This window comes from Chroicocephalus ridibundus, chromosome 1 (assembly GCF_963924245.1).
Source record: "Chroicocephalus ridibundus chromosome 1, bChrRid1.1, whole genome shotgun sequence".
NCBI classification, from domain to species: domain Eukaryota; kingdom Metazoa; phylum Chordata; class Aves; order Charadriiformes; family Laridae; genus Chroicocephalus; species Chroicocephalus ridibundus.
This window is the reverse complement of record NC_086284.1, coordinates 186,536,097-186,550,884: the sequence shown is the minus strand read 5'-3', so window position 1 is coordinate 186,550,884 and position 14,788 is coordinate 186,536,097. Positions and strand designations below refer to the sequence as shown.

Genomic DNA, 14,788 nt, shown 5'->3' with positions numbered 1-14,788 from the left:
CGCTGAAAATCTGACTACATAGAATCGTAGAATGGTTCGGGCTGGAAGGGACCTTAAAGATCATCCCACCCCTCCTGCCCTGGGCAGGGACACCTCCCACTAGACCAGGCTGCTCAAAGCCCCATCCAGCCTGGCCTTGAACACTTCCAGGGATGGAGCATCCACAGATTCCCTGGACAGCCTGTTCCAGTGCCTCACCACCCTCAGAGTGAAAAATTAACAACAGGCAAATTGCAAAGGCTACAGCCGTCTGCGGGGTTAAGCCTGCACAGCTCCACCTAAAAGTGCAATCACAGTGATATGTAAATAAGCATTACCAGGGGCAAGCCGGGTCATACACCTTTTTGAATGTGAACAGTGAATGCCTTGCGCATTTTTCAGCCAGTCCCATTCTTCAGGTGTTAGCAGTTCTGTGAAATTACAGTTTACATGAGAGGAGAGGTCAAGGTGACCTGTTTATTGTGGGTTTTGCTAGTATCACAACAGCCGCGGTGACGTAGCCCTAACGTTTTTAGGACTGTAGCATCCTTTTCAAGGCAAGCACACAGATTTGGTGTGTGGTAAAGTGTCCCACACTCATCTGATAAATACAGAAGCCATCTTCATAGATTTGATTCGGCTGCCATGAACAGTACAGGTTTTTAAATTTTAAAACCAGATTTTAATGGCAAAATAAAAGTTTTACTGTAAAAGTGCTTGAAAACGTTTTTCTAAAACTGCCCTCATTTTATATGGAAAAAGATGATGAGGCTTAGTTGCTCATTTATGAGATGCAAAAACGGGTAAAATACATTCAGGAAGAAAAATTGCTATTTATCTAATGGCCCCATTATTGGAAGGTTCACTGTGCAACATGCGAGTGCAATCTGCACTGCTCCAGAATATTGAATCTTTAAAATCTGTACCCATGCAGACTATTTGATGGTTCAAATGGTCTGCTTTTTGAAGTGGTTTTAAGTAATGCCTCACTGATTGAATTATAATTTTCCTGACTTTGTAATTGCCAAGAATGTCCTTGGCAAAACATACATACAATGTGTTTCATCCAATTTTGAAATGTATTTTGTAATCAGAATAATAAAAGTTAATATTCATCAGTTCCTCCCACCATAGTTTCAACAATTCGTTTTCATTGTCTTGCTTTTCTTTCTCCCTTTTTTTAGGGTTCTTATGTTCTTTTTTCCTTCCTTTTCTTTTAAACCTCCTTATCCCTCAGTCACCCTCATCTTTATACATTCCATTTGTTTGCCTTTTATTTTGTTCTTTTGAGTGCATCTACTCATTGCAAGCTCCTGTGCAAAGTTCGAGCCTTTCTTTTTTTAATCTGGAGATTCTGTTTCTACTTTACGTATTCATAAGATAACCAGCACAATTCTGGAGACTAAGGAGTGCTAAAGATTTTTTTTTTTTTTTTTAAATACTGAAAAGCAGGTTTCAGTATTTTCTTTAATATAGAGCTATGGGTGTAGAGTCTTGTTCTTAGTCAGGTTTCCTTTGCTGGAAGACCTTATAATCATTTAGGGGGTGATGCTTTACACTTTCAAAACAAAGCAAAACCAGACAAACAAAAATAAAATCTGTGTTAATATAAGGATGTTGTAAAAGGAACTATAAGTTAGTAATTAGTTAGGTGTTGTAAAAATTGAGTTCTCTTCAGTTATACAAGTAGAAATGAAGTAGGATTTTCAGTGTATTGTAGAGGGAGGTAGCGGGGTGTTTGTAGCTGAAAAGCTATCGCTGTGCACTTCTAAATGCCAGTTTGCAGCTGAGTCTGTGCTGTAGATTCACCCCTCACGCTAATGTGGCCTACCAGTTCTCAGTCTGCGACCAGTTTCTTTTTAAATTGGATCAGTTGGGTTTATGTTTAGAAAAAGAAGAAGTAGCTGGCAAGTGCTGTGCCTTTTTTCTCCAGTCATGTTTTAGCAAATAAAAGGCCTTTATAATATGGGAGGTTCTTGTTTCATGCCATTTCTTCCTACATATATAAACAAACCTTGTGGAATACTGTAAAACTCTCTGTAGCGCATGCCCAGTGGAGTCGTTTGTGCTTATGGTATGCATTGAAAAGTTATGTGTACAGTAATACTGTAAAAGTCAAGTCCATGCACATGGTTTTTAGATGATACTTCCTAAATTGCCCAAAGGATATCTAATGAAATACGTAATACGTTATGTCAAAGCAATCTGGACTAATAGCTACATTAACATTCATTTTGCCTGTGCCTGGTATGAATAATATAAAAATCCACACGGAGTGAGGATCGGCGTCGGGTGAAATCCTTGGTACTGCCGAGAGTCTGGGGAAGGATGGCAATGCAAAGTAGTGGCAGAGACCTGGGAGCTATCGTGTCCCCAGTGAAGCGTCTGCACAGTGATCTCTGACAGACGGCGTCTGTCACGAGGAAGAGCTGGGAGTGTGTGGGAGAGGGGAAAACGGGGATTCATGCTTTTGCTGCGTGGACACAGTGGTCCACAAAGATGCAGGCAGGGCGGAGGGTTCCACCGTCCTTCCAACAAGTTTGGTTCATTATTCTTACCTCACACGGACTGCCTGTGGCGTGCAATTAATGAAATTATAGGTTCTGATTATATGCTTTCTCAAACAAAACTTCCACTGAAGCCAAGAGGTATTACGAGTGCGTAAGGAATGCAGGATTGCATATCCTGCCTCTTGGGCTTTATGATGGTGAGTTGGAGTTACATATTAAACTTGGTTTAGGCCTTAATTTTTTCCCTCTGTGTTTATCCTAGTCTAGTTTCAGTTTTGCAATATGAAAACAACAAAATCACTATGCTAAGAACATAAGCAGCAGCATTCTTTTAAAAACTAGTACATTTACTATAATTATAGCTTGGATTTAAGCCAAAAATAGGGAGAGATTCTGAGTCTGAGTTTTAAAGCCATCTGATTATGCTGTTATACTGCAATAAACTCGAAAGAGTGGGTGCTGCATGAGATATATAGTACTGCTCATCCACAAGAAACTGTCAGCCTTAAATGGACATTGCCAGTTGCTATAAAAATAATTTCTGCTTTATATTTTTAACCCTGTAACATTTTTAGGGCATTTAAAAATAGCGTTTCTCTATTAATCTTGATTCATCTTTTCCACTCAGCAAACACTGATTTTTTTTCCTGTGTGAAATTAACATGAGTTTGTAAGTATTTTTTTGTTTGTTTTGTTCGTTTGTTTGTATAGTACAAGTGAAGAAAAGCTTTGGGAATGCTATTTTTTAATTAACTGAAACTCTGTCCTTTTCTATAAGCCATTCCACATATTTTTTGGGGATCCTTATGGGAATAAGAACTACTATTTTTGTTCTTTTACCATTTTCTGGTGGCAGAGAGTACAATTTAAGATATACATTTGGATTCCCAGAGATGTTATTGCCGTAATTACAGCAGTCTGTACATCAGCATCACTTGTTATGCCAGGAGATCTTTGAGGATCTTATTTGTCAACTAAATTATGCTTCACATCTTGGAAAAGTAACTTGCATTTTTGTGACTCTCTTAAAAGTAGTGTAAGTTTAAGAAATTACAGAGTTCTCTAGGCAAGGCTCTACGCAAGAGCTGTGTTCAGAAGGGAACAAAACTGGAATAATTGTGTAGTTACCAAGAGGTTTCTGTGCTTTACCAGTTAGAATAAGTGTGGATGCACTGGTGGGGCAAAAAGGGCAAAGTAGGGCAGGAGATTAACAAGCGCTATACTTCGATGGAAAACCAAACCTCAGTGAACCAGCAAGATCAGCTCCCCACTTAGTATTTCTTGCCAAAACATATAGCACAAACAGGTAGCAATAAAAACATATTATAATTGGATCTCCGTTCTGTAAATGTGTGTGTAAAATGGCATGTATTACCTTTTTTTTTTTATTAAAAAAAAAAAAGTATTGCTTATATTCCGAAGTAATTTGAGGACTTAAGAACTTCGTGTACCACAGCTATTATCTACTGAACTTAAAATTCCACTTTTCGTCTCCAGTACATAAAGCACAAGGATGGCTGTTTACAGTATCACAAAAGATCCCTAAAATGTGATACTTTTTCTCTGGCAGTGGCCAGTAGAGGATTCCTCTGGGAAAAAGGGTAGGAAAGAGCACAGGGCCATGCAATTGTATGTTCCGGCGGTCTGATATTTAGGATTTACTGAGCCAAAGGTTGTATCCACATGTTTGTATTTAATAATTTCTGCTACTCATCTGCATGAAATTGTTGAATCACTTTTGAACCCATGTTTAATTTGGTATTTATCATAAGCGGTGTCAAAGCTTACTTAGGCATTTACAAAAACTTCTTCCATTTGTTATTTTTTTTCCCCAGACTTCGTCCTGATCAGTTCATTTGAAATCCCCAAGTTTTGCACGGTAAGAATTGGGTTCTATGTACCTTTATTATACTTCACATAGTCATCGTTCTTGAAGCCGAGGAGTCCTAGTCAATCTGGTAGGTAGAAACTCTTCCCTATCTTCAGTTCCCCGGGATTGCTCTACAAGAGAGAATGAAGATTGTTCCAGATGTTATAGGTGTCTTCTCATTTGTTGGAGAATAAACACCAGACCTGGAGTCTCCTATAAAGGGGCAGTAAGCAAATTTTAGCTTTTTTTTTGCCATTTTTCTGCGTTCAGGCTGATGTATGTGCATCTGCACATTCAGAGGAAGAACTTTTTCCCTGGCTTTTTAGATGGAGTGTTTGCTGTAGGTCTGCGGGTTCTAAGTTGGCTGGTGTCCACGTGTAGAAAACTTGTAGCCATTTTTTTTTTATTTTTTATTTTGGAAAGATGGTTTTCAGTTTTAAATAATTATGAGCAACATTTGTGAACTTTTTGCTTGTGCGAAGAAAAATCGCCCTCCTACCTGAGCGTGTACAGTTTTTCAGTGAGAAAAAATGGACGTTTTTAATTTAGTCAGCGAAATCTGCATGGATCAATCCCTGGCAAAAGTGAGGAATGGTTAAATCAACCAGTTTGTGCCGTCTCCCGTATATGCAATGAGAAGATTTGAAACGAATTAGTGAAAAAAAATGTTACATAAGTTCAGTACGGTGGGAAGGACATTTTTGTTTATATACGTACCGGAGAATTTCTTTGCTTGGAAAGACATTGCCCCTCCTGCTTATCTCCTGTGCGCAGAGCACTTTTACGGAGTAAGCAGCTGCTGAGTCACGCTTTCGGTGAATGAGTGACAGCCCCTGTTTCTGCTAAGAATTGGTAGATTCTCTCTCCTGTGTATCAGGCGAGCGGTGCTACGCCCCTCACTTAGGAAATGAAAGCGTGAAATGAAAGCGTGACACAGCGTTATAGCTGACTTCATTGAAAATGCTATAAGCAGGAGAGTGGAAATGTGTTTAGGCAGCCGCGTAAAGCAAATAAAAATCTATCCACACTAAATTATTTACTGGCAGTAATGATTCATTATTAAAGAAAATAATACAATAGTGTTCGTTTCAGCGTGCTGAACGAGCAGTTCTGCAGTACAGTTAGTCAGAGGGAGTTTCGCCCGAGTATGTGAGTAGTAATAGATCCGAGAGAGAGACGTGGGGCTCTCTCTTGGCAATGTTTCCTGAACGAAGAAAAATATGTGCATAACTAACTAGAGTGGTTAAGTCTAAACCTAGATAATCTGCACTTTATGATACCAATATATAACCTATATTGAATAGCTTTTGAGGCCAAAATAAATTTTGAGAAGCTGTAAACATTGCCTTCCTCTCCATAAATGTAGGAAGGTTTTATTATGGAACCATAAATATGTCCAATACATTTATTTCTCCTTCCTATACGATGTTTTAAATTCTCTTTTTCTTGAATGTCTAAGTACATGTTTGGATTGTGACAAGCAGAATCCAGTTTACATTTACAGAAATATCTGCAGCTATTACTTACTTTAAAATCCTTTAAGCAGTTAGTTTATGTTGCTGCTAGAAGCATAATTATCCCATAAACAGCGCAGTGCCTCACATTTCTTTTAGCCATTTGCTTTTTTGGTTAAATGTATGGGTATAATCTTTTAACGGAGACTGAAATTTACCTTTGACCATAAAGATTTTACTGTCGTTTGTCATGTAAACACACATCTTTTCGAGATTTATTGTACTCCCGTGGTATTCCATAAAAAGGTTCGTCAGTGCCTTCAGCAGGGAAAAGGCGAGTCCATTTATTTGGTTGTTGCTGTGGAAGTGCTTATTACACCGTGCTCCTGATGGCCTTCTTTGGATTGAAACAGGACTATGGTATGAACTGCAGGTCGTTCTGGATTTTCTGTAGCCCATGAGTACCTCAGTTGCCATAATACTGAGACTTCACTGTGTGGGAAAGTTACTCATCTGAATAGAGTCACACGGTCTTCATGTGGCTTTGTGCATGTACTAAAGCTTTTGCAGGACTGGATGTGATGGATTTCATGGTGCAGTATTTTTGATAGAGAATACGGTATTGAAATAATGGCGCTGGAATTTGATACGTGATTTTGTCATGCCGTACTGAGAAATCTTAAGCTTTCTTTGTGGTATGACATGAAAAATTAACTATAAATTGTACAAATCATCTGAAGGATTTTAAAATAGCAGACAGTTCTATAAATAACTAACATGTCTGGAATATGTAATGATGTTTTGTTGTTTAACTCTTGATCAGCACACAGGTGGAACAATCTACGTGACTCACAGCCACCCCAAATTAAGAAACATAGAACATCTAGATCACAAACTCTCCTTTTTGCTCCACATAGAGTACACTCGCACGCACAGGTAAGCACATGCAGACAAACTGACGAGCAGGTGATCTTGGCTGCTCTTAATGAACAAGGAGGCTACAGGAAGGAATGGAATGCCTTCACCAGAAATTTAAGATCATTTAAAATATGATCTTGTGAGATATTGTTAGGTAGATTCGCCAATTTGTGTTGAAATAGGTAACTTATTTAAAAAGAGAAACATGGTTTTAATGGGGCTTTAGAGTTAATCGTGGATAGTGAATGCTATTATTAAACACAATTTGTTCCTTTCTATTCTGATTGCTAAGTTATTTTTAACATCATGTTAGTTTACAGAACTCCTCAAGGTCATGATCTAATTTTATATAATTTTCTAGTAAACAGTCTGAAATGGAAAAGTCTCACAGAGAAGTAAAATTGTTGAGATAATTGTGAAAAGTGAAAATTTTGCTACAGGATGAAGGGAATGCAGATTAATTATTATATCAGTGTACTAGGCATGCCCGTCATTTATTTTATTTCCCCCAAACTTTACAAATATTCTTTATTTTAATATTGTTGGGATTGTGTGTAACAAATACCATATGTTGTCAAATAGAAACTCAGAGAACTTCACTGTTGCCAAAATGGACTTAGAAAACACACAAATTTAAAAGGTTTTTTTCCTCTTACGGAAGATACATGGGACAGTATCACAGTAGAAAGAATAACTGCCTTAGAAAAATCATTCAAGCATGCAGAAAAAGAAACGAAACTATCAGTGTTGCCTTTCCACACCTATCCTTCCGGTTCCCATAAGGGCCAGTGAGACGTCTTTTGTTCTGTTGTTCTTTGTCTGCTTTGCTTCTTGCTGTCTACCTCACATCCAGGACCTTTCTCGGATCAGATTGGCACCTTGTAAAACCTTAAAGACACAGAAAAACTTCTCTGCAGTTTTTGACTTTATGCAAAGTTTTGAAATGAACCTATAGTAAGGCCTTATAAGAAAAAAATGAGGCTAGAGGCAGGGGAGGGCTCATTAGGAGGAGTCCCAAAGAGGCAAGAAAGTCACCAAGATGCCACTTCATCACTTTATTCACTAACTTACCATGGAGATCTTGTCATAGACCCCTTACCGCAGTACTCCCTAGGCTGGGTTCTGGCCTGCACGTGTATAATTTTATTGCCAACCACTGGCACAAAATGGTCACATGCCATCTTCCCAAAAATTAAAGGACCATAAGGCTATCTATGACTAGCACAGAATTCCTTTGGCAACTCATTTTTCATTTATTCCTGATGCCTCTAAAGGTCTGGGACAACCCGGAGTGGGCTGTGCCTCTGAATACCCTCTTTTTTATGCGAGCTCCATCCCGTGGGCAATGGCGGGACCTTGCCTCCATCTCCCCCAGGTCCCTGAAGGCACTACCAGGCTGTAGCTGCCCTGACCAGCCTCCCCGGGACCCCCACCCCCACCCTGCCCATTTAAGGTCAGGTCTGGGCATCCCATGCTTGCGTTGGTGTTGTAGATGGAGCTGTGTCCAGCTCTGTCTCTTGCAGTCCGGGTTCACTGGCTGCCTTCCTGGCTGGACCTTGGACCTCCGTTACGGGGAGCCTTGTCTCCAGCTCTGTTTCCTGCCTAGACCTTGAACTCACATAATAGGCGGCCTTGTTTCTAGCGCCCTCCCACAGGAACACCTGCATGCACCCCCTGGATGGACCATGAACCTAGTTCAATACCTGCTTCTGGGACTGTTGGTGGACTACGACCTGACCACCACCCTGGCCCTACCTGGGTGTGGGACTGCCCTGTTGCTGGGGGTGCTGGTGGTCTCTGCCTGGCTGTCCTGGGCTTCCCGTGGGCTCATCATCCCTTGCGGCACATGTGGGATTTGAACCGATAAACCGTTGTGTGCCTGGGCATCGGAGGGGTGCAAACAATTCCGATGGTCCTAAGGACTGACACAGCTTTCCTTCCTTTTTGGATCCTGGCAACGAGTTCCATCCTTCTTTCAGCTGCATGCAAAGCCTTTCTGCTGCTTTTACATTTACAAGCTGCTGTAAAGTGTTTTAAAAAAATTATGTATCGGTCTCTTTTCTTGGTACTCTCTAGCTTCACCGGACATCTTGGTAAGAGCACACCCAGCTTCTATATACACCTTCATCGTCTACCCACCTTCATGACTCCTGGAAAGATGGTACAGCTTCACGCTACCTTTCTTGATGACTTTCAGTACATGCAGTAGAAATAAATGTTTTTCCAAAATGTTACAGTGCCTCAATACATCTTTTACTACTGTGGGGGTTTTGTATTTACATAATACCATGTATTGAAAAAGACCTTCGGTTTGTATTTGGCCCCAAATCCTGCAGTTATTAAAAGGAAGGTGTGGAAATCTCTTTGTGTAGAGTCACTACAAGCTTTCGTGGGTAAACAAAATACTTTCTTACTGAGTGCTACAGTTTAAAAAAAAATGTAGTTCAAGTCTGAAGCTCCAGCTGCTTATAAAGCATGATGAAGACAGCATTAGATTATGATGATCTATTTTTGAAGCATACCTTAGCTTATAGGTTACTATGTGAGCATCTAAACCCAGCATTCAGGGAACAGCCTTTGCATTTTAAAGTACAGCTGATCTTCTTTCCTAACCCATCTAAGTCTGCAAGCTAAAGATATTGAAGAACAGTAAGGTCTTACATTAGTTTACAGAGTGCAAAACATGCCAGTACATTTATTGTAACATCTTCTCTCGGGGTTTTGCATTCCCTATTATTGAATGAAACAAACCAGAGGAATTCTACTTCTATAAGTTAACAGGACTATGCAGATACTTGTCTTTTTAAAGCACATAGGATTGTTGTGCTTTACAAAATTGTCTTATGAGGTTTCACGCTTCTGTACACACAAAGACATGCATACGCACTACCATATGTAGATGAACATTGCTGTATAACACCACATAATTATTTTTAAAAATATTCCAGTGGTAGAAGTTACAGATATTCTTGTTATTATGTGCCCCCAAAATGTATGCAGTTTCAATAATCAATCTGTGATTCTTTTAAACATTATCAGAACTTGTATGACTAATTCAGCCTTTTATCTATCTTTGGATAATCATGTAGAAGCTAGGCACATAGGAATGCCGAACAGATAATATAATTGGTAGTGTAAATCTGAGTGGGTAGGCAGTTGGATTTTCTTCAGTCAGTTCCTCCTAGCCACTGTCTTTGAAGCTGTAATCCTTCTGAGCCAAGCATGGGCTCAGGTTCCAAACACACATTAATGCCACGATAAGAAACTCGCTGTGGAAAGGTTGTGCTGTGTTGGGGTGTCACTGCTCCCACAGCCAAACCGGCTGTGAAGTTTCCTCATTTGTTTCAGAGCAAAGTCAATAGCTTTCCAGGATAATTTTAAACAACACAAGCTATTTTGCATGAAGCGCACATAGAAAAAGCTCACATGTCTTTCATCAGCTCAGCTCTGGACGTAGTATCTTTCTCTAAATTTGTGATCACAAACATCTGGTGGTGGCAACTGTTCGTGCAGCTGGGCTGAGTTGAGATACACGATGTGTTCCGGGGTGCAAATGAAGGGAAGCGGGGGAGGCACAGGATGGTGTGACCTGCTCTACTGTTGTTAATGGTTTAACTTCATTCAGCGGGGCACGGACGTCCTGGAGATCAGCAGGGTCAGCAGGTCCCTCACAGACACTCAGACACTAGCATCGGGACCCAAGTTTGTAGTCTCTCACGCCCAGTGCTGGGTAGAACATTTAAAACTTTTCTTTCTGTTTAAATACTCAAATACAAATATTAACCTCTTTAAAACTAGCAAAGCTGCGAGAGAGTGAAGGCTAATAAAACTTTTAGTTTTCTTCTGATATTTGAACAAGTGCTGCTCATGCCAGGTAAGTTGAAGAGATACAGGAAAGGAACTATCAAACTTAAAAATGTTTTTTCTACTTCTCATTTTCATTAATTTCTACAACCAGATATCTTTAATACCATGCCTAAATATCCAGGCAAAATAGCCTCAAAAGTTTCCTGAGGTGAGCTGACATGGAGTTTTGTAATGACATATACATTCTTAAGCATAGTATTTCACCCCTCTCCAGGTCTATAAATAAAAGTGAGTAATAAGTGATATTCCTGCCTCTCTATTTTTATAAATCTCCCATTTCCAATGGAAATGAAACATAAAATAACTAAACTTTCGTCCTCCTGTGCTGCTTCTGACCTTTATGATAGTATATTATTGATATTCCATATTTTGGATGGAGTAAATACTGTGAAATTTTAGATTTATTTACATGCTTAAAGTTGCACAGAGGCTTGTTCAACAAATTAATTTTGTATTCAATTTTGGTTGCTGTATGTGCAAAGTCTGAAATTGTAACTGGTAACTCTGGGTTGGTTTTTCCTTCCCTCCCTCCTTCCTTCCCTCCTTCCTTCCTTCCTTCCTTCCTTCCTTCCTTCCTTCCTTCCTTCCTTCCTTCCTTCCTTCCTTCCTTCCTTCCTTCCTTCCTTCCTTCCTTCCTTCCTTCCTTCCTTCCTTCCTTCCTCCCTCCCTCCCTCCCTCCCTCCCTCCCTCCTTCCCTCCCTCCCTCCCTCCCTCCCTCCCTCCCTCCCTTCCTTCCTTCCTTCCTTCCTTCCTTCCTTCCTTCCTTCCTTCCTTCCTTCCTTCCTTCCTTCCTTCCTTCTTTTCCTCTCAAATGTAACATTCTTCATTGTCTGTCTCACAGACTTTGGTTTCAATGCCCAGCTGTCTTACTCTGGTGCAAAGGTAGCTGCACTTCAATGTTTAGCAAAATGATGCTGTAAAACGTAACCACTCTCAGTTGTAAATCATGAAATTACTCTGATGGTGTTGTACGCTTGTACATGTAAGATAACAATTGTATAAATGAGGTGCAGGTGTTGACTAACATCAAATACTACTGTAGAAGCTGTACAAGGCAAAGTCCATATTGAGGCAGATTCTCTGCTCATATAATATTATTGCCTGTATCTGATTAGAGAATTTATTCCAGACTATCTGTGCAATCCTTCCCCTAAATTTAAAAAGCCAGATTATGCCTTTCTGCGCACATGCTCTTGTGAATGAAATCAATGACAGAGACGTGCCCCTTTCTGTACAGAAGTATTTGACACCAAGCGGTATCTTCTTTTCTCCTGCCAGCTTAGACAATCCCAGGAAATATGTTCCCAAGCAAAGGGATAATTCAACTAAAACCGCAGTTAGAATTTATCTAGATTAAAAAAAAAAAAAAAAAAAGGGAACACCGAGCCCACCCTGGAGTCCAAAGAGCAGGTTCTGGTTAATTGGAAGCCTAAGGAGCCAGTCTCCTTCCTTTTGTGGGTGGTGGTAAAATAGTTACAATAATTAATCTGTTCTAACTTTGTAGCTAAAATTCTCATGTGGGAAAAAACAATCCCAGAAAAAAATGACTTTGAAGAACGAGGTGACTACTTTATTCTAAAATGTTGTGTCTACACAGGAAATAGATAATTTGCTGAAGCATGTTGATTAATTTTGTCATGAAGCAAGTTCTTCCTTATAAAAGTCCCCAGCATTTGTATAAAGCTGTCAGGCATTAACACCACCATGAATGTTTTAAGCATTCATCTTGTTACTGTGTTTTTTCTTTTTTTGGAAAATACTGCTGTTCATTCCCAATAAGCTATTTTTCTACTTTCTACCTTTTCTCACAGTTGGTGTAGAGATGTTGGTCTCTTGACTTTTATTTTTAAGTTTAAAGGGAGTCATTTTTAGTTGGGGAGTACTAGATTAATTTAGACATATACTGAAAAAAAAGTCTCTTGCTGACTTGTTTGTATTTTGTTTCTGGAGCAATTAAAAGATTTTATTGCAAATTGCATTAAAGAAGTCATAGAAAACAGACAAAGGAAGAAGCCCTTGACAGTCAGCTAATCCATCCTCTGTTCTCAGGGCATGTCTAAGGATGCCTAAGCCATTCTTGGCAGAGATTTTTCCTGGGCTCCCCTGTTGCAATTTAAGTCCGCCACTATCTGTTCTCTCTTTTACATGCCTGGAGACCATTATCATATCTTCTTACAATCTTCTCATTTGTAGATGATGAAGAACCTGGTCCTTTCAATGTTTCCCAGGCTTGGAGAGCTTTACCTTCTTTCCTATGTACTCTTTCTGTTTGATTCCTGGCATTCCTGGAAATGATGCCTCAAACCAAAGATAGTACTCCATCTGAACAAAGCCTTCCTATTGACACTTTTCCAGGATGATATTTACTTTTCTTGCAACCTTGTGGCATCACTGACGCATGTTCAGTCTGTGACCCACTGTGACCTCTGATCCTGTTTGTGGAACTGCTGCCTGGTCATCCCCATCTTGTGTTTGTTCGGTCGATTATTCCCAAGTGCTGTGCTTTGGATTTGTCCTTAGTGAAATGTGCTCCGTTTGTTTAATGACCACACGCATCTTATTTCAGTAATGCATCCTCTCTGCTTCTTCAGTTCATCCTTCTGAATTCAAATCCGGCCGTCTGTGTAGGATTTACAGCTCTCCCAAGCATTGCATCCTTTGCAAAGCTGATATGAGTGCTATTGATTCCATGATACAAATCATTAATGAAAATACTGAAAAGTGCCAGATCTGGGATAAGTAGTGTAATGCGTATGGAATGTCCCGGTCAGTGACTCTTCATTACTGAAGCTCACAGGACAGGCGTGGTGTGAATAGAGAAATATTCTACCGCTATGCCAGTCCTTGAAAGAGGTGAAGCCAAGTTGTGTCACATTGTCCAGGCTTGGGAGCACTGAGCATCTTTTGAAATGCTGCTGATGGGGGTCCTCGTGAAATCCAAAGCTGAAAAGATAATAGCCTGAAGCACCAGTGCCCCTTCCACCCAACCAGGGGAGCTCTATTTGCTATTGTCCCTCCCTCCTTGTGTTTGTGGGTGTAGAAAGCAGTCCTACATAATCATACTTTGTTTTAATCTTTCCATAATTTAAACTGCTTCATGAAAAATTAAATTGAGTTTAGCCTAGTTTCTCTAAAAAAAGGGTGTTCTTAAGTAAGGGGAAAAGGAGAGAGTTAGAAATATGAGCAGGAACTGGCAGTATTGTTGGAGGGGAACAAACATTCAGGAGCGAGAGCTGTTGTAGTGCTCTGAGTGACCCATGATGTATATGTTTTCCTATTCATGGAAAAACTTGTTACTTTTCACTTTTTAAAGTATAATTTTTTTTCCCTAACTTAGGTGCTATAAATGACATGTTTCATTAGGAAATTGTGTGCTGACATTTTTTAATTTTCATCAGTGCTTCTCCACGAAAATGAGCCACCCAATATATTTGGGTTTCACACAAGTTTTTCAAAATTTCACGTATTCAAAACTAATGTTTCTATTACAGTTTTTTTTTCAAAAACTTACATTAGACAGATACTTTACGAGAATAGTCATTTGACAATATATTTTGTTGTGGAAAGTGCTTTTCTTTCTTACAGCTTCCTGTAAGATCTTTCTTTATCTAAACTCATGGTGAAGAAGATGAACTTGCTGTTCTTGCTAACAATGATTGCACTCTCTTCCAAGGCCAGTTACAAGAAAATAGTTTGAGCTGCACTTTCTGTCATTTATCTCAGCCTATGAAAAAGAAGAGATCCACAAGCAAACATTTTAAAATGTTTTCATCAACCCACGTTTGCCCATCAACCTTGAGATTAACTGCAAAAATAATACACACTCATACATTACTCCTTTGTTTTAGGTATGCTATGGCAGGATTCCTGAGACCAAACTTACATTTTTGTAAGGGCTCTTTAGGAGTACTTGCTAATTTAATGCAAGTAAAATTACCAAATACCACACCTATTATGTATTACTTGGTTTCTAAAGTATAGCCCTGCATTTCCTTTGAAAGGAGTACGACACGGAAGAATTACGTTAAAGAATGGTGTGTCAGCCAGGTAATTTTCCCTTCAGATATAAATGATTCAGAGAGGCTGATTCTTGCTGCTGTGTTACTCAATGAACAACAATATAGCCTCATACAAAGCAACATTTTGCTTTATATTGCCTTATATTGCTCTTGACTGACAGACACTGCATT

General features: G+C 39.5%; 1 long non-coding RNA gene across 2 annotated transcripts; it reads left to right on the top strand.

Moving 5' to 3' along the window:
* Positions 1-2,952: 2,952 nt before the first annotated feature.
* LOC134510898 (uncharacterized) lies at positions 2,953-8,937 on the top strand. Of its 2 annotated transcripts, XR_010069753.1 has the most exons (4): positions 2,953-3,159; positions 4,325-4,368; positions 6,637-6,749; positions 8,808-8,937. It is a non-coding gene; the product is annotated as an uncharacterized LOC134510898 (long non-coding RNA). The 2 variants fall into 2 exon arrangements; XR_010069752.1 differs by lacking the exons at positions 2,953-3,159; positions 4,325-4,368 and adding an exon at positions 5,999-6,233.
* Positions 8,938-14,788: the final 5,851 nt, after the last annotated feature.